Genomic DNA, 2,556 nt, shown 5'->3' on the forward strand with positions numbered 1-2,556 from the left:
TGCTTCGGTAGCTCAGTTGGTAGAGCACTTGCCCGCGAAAGGCAAAGGTCCCGAGTTCGAGTCTCGGTCGGGAACACAGTTTTAATCTGCCAGGAAGTTTCATATCAGCGCACACTCCGCTGCAGAGTGAAAATCTCATTCTGGAAACATCCCCCAGGCTGTGGCTAAGCCATGTCTCCGCATTATCCTTTCTTTCAGGAGTGCTAGTTCTGCAAGGTTCGCAGGAGAGCTTCTGTAAAGTTTGGAAGGTAGGAGACGAGGTACTGGCAGAAGTGAAGCTGTGAGTACCGGGCGTGAGTCGTGCTTCGGTAGCTCAGTTGGTAGAGCACTTGCCCGCGAAAGGCAAAGGTCCCGAGTTCGAGTCTCGGTCGGGAACACAGTTTTCATCTGCCAGGAAGTTTCAATCAATGCCAAGTCCAATACCTGTCTGCGTAAGGGCCAGAGGTGGCCTAATGCGTTATTTTATTGCTCGATTTGTGAAGCTCTTTTCTCTTGAATAAATTTTATAAAATTGCAACCATTCATTTGTTTGTACAGGTACATCACATCTACATATTTCCGTCTCATTCGGATAATTCCGTCGTACTGTGTTGTTTTGTCTGTCTTAGAGTGTATAGCAATCTTCAAAATTTCTGAGCTGGCCCTGAATCCTCTGCAATAAACTTTTCTGTTCAAAGCTGATCTCCGCTCTTTCATTGTCCGTGCATTACGAGGACTAAGAGCAGCAATGCACCAACGGAAAGCACCTCATAATACCATATCGCGCGGTCTACTTCATTCACTGAATTGTGTCTTGTGGACGTAGTCGTACAAGAGATAACTCTTTTGTGGTTCAGCGTATTGTGTCTTTTCTGGTCACATTGCACGTCCGTTTATTCTTTACACAGGTATATAGTAAACCATGGGAAGCTTTACTGTGGGCTGATTAGTAGAACTTCTTAAACATACAGGACATGGTCTTTTTTACGCCTTTGGGCCTACGGATAATTGTCACTTAAGAGAGACATAGGCAGCTTAGACACGTTAAGAAACAATCTGTTATTCTAGGATATAAGCGAGCTGGATAAGAAATTTAGTCACTCCGAGGAGGTATCGTACTAATAGTGTCTAACACTGCCTCTAACGTTGATAATGGTGTCACTTTGGATGTGCCACATCCATCTGAAGCCGCTCATTGATGATTAGATCCCCTATGGCATAGAATTACCGAACTGCGGGGACGTTCATTCCTACGTTTCACCCGATACTTCAAATACAGAGGCGCTCAGTAAGCAATGCATCACATTTTTTTCTAGGCCAGTTTCTGTTGAAAAAATGCGTAATTTGTTATTCCCGCTTCCGCCTCTGTAGTTACGTTAAAATTCTGGTAGGTGGCAGCGCCATACGTAGCTTTCAAAACGGCGTCTGTAATGGCTGGCTCTGAGCACTATGGGACTTAACATCTTAGGTCATCAGTCCCCTAGAACTTAGAACTAGTTAAACCTAACCTAAGGACATCACACACATCCATGCCCGAGGCAGGATTCGAACCTGCGACCGTAGCAGTCGCGCGGTTCCGGACTGCGCGCCTAGAACCGCGAGACCACCGCGGCCGGCGGCGTCTGTAATGGAGGCGCCTTTCAAGCACAGAACTGTCATTGAGATTATTTTGGTGGAAAACCAGAGCATCGCATAAGCGCTTGCAGAATGTCTATGGAGAGCTGGCAGTGAGTAAAAGCACGGTGAGTCATCTGGCGAGGCGATGGTTATCATCGCAACAAGGTTGTGCAAATCTGTCTGATTTCCCGCGTGCTGGTCGGCACGCGCGGGTGTGACTCCTGCAGTGTTGGAACGTGCGGACACTCTTATCTGAGGTGATCGATGGATCACAATCACACACCTCGCTGCTCAACTGGGCATCTCTTTTGGTAGTGCTGACACACTAGTCCACAGTTAGGGTACGCAAAGGTATGTGGCCGCTGGATCCCTCGTCACCTAAGAGAAGACTATAAAGAGCAACGAGCATCGTTACAGGCGATGAAGTATGGGTTCATCACTTCCAACAGGAAACATACGGCAAACCATGGAGTGCTGCCACAACATCTCTCTTCTGATGGAAAAGTTCAAAGCCGCACCTTCCGACATCCAACCATTTGGTCCAGTGGAGGATCTACTCCACGGGAATCAATAAGCGGACAGGATACAGTACGTGGATGATGTGGAGTAGAGTGGTACCATGCGGGTATATAGGCCCGCCAGTAAAGTGGCGTATGACCGCCGCATTGAACGGAGATTATGTTGAAAAACAGGATTTTGTAGCCAAAAGATTGGGGACCAGCGTGGTGTTGCCTTACATATTGAATGCCCTCGTTTTTCCAGACATTTTAGATCGAGTGATTTAGTGGAAAAGTCGAGATGCGATAAGTTACCTGGGCGTTCGTCAAACCAGGAAAGTGTGCATACAGCCCTGTGAACATGGTTGTTGTCATCATGGAAGACGATAGTTGCACAAATAGTCATCGTGAAAATGAAGAAGAAAGGGTAACACTTGATCACCAAGAAAGTTGAAATAAACCA

General features: G+C 46.9%; 1 non-coding gene across 1 annotated transcript; it reads left to right on the top strand.

The window, feature by feature from the left end:
• Positions 1 to 302: 302 nt before the first annotated feature.
• Trnas-cga (transfer RNA serine (anticodon CGA)) lies at positions 303 to 377 on the top strand. Its single transcript has one exon. It is a non-coding gene; the product is annotated as a tRNA-Ser (tRNA).
• The last annotated feature ends 2,179 nt before the right edge of the window (positions 378 to 2,556 follow it).

Source organism: Schistocerca nitens, chromosome 2 (genome assembly GCF_023898315.1).
Source record: "Schistocerca nitens isolate TAMUIC-IGC-003100 chromosome 2, iqSchNite1.1, whole genome shotgun sequence".
Taxonomy (NCBI): domain Eukaryota; kingdom Metazoa; phylum Arthropoda; class Insecta; order Orthoptera; family Acrididae; genus Schistocerca; species Schistocerca nitens.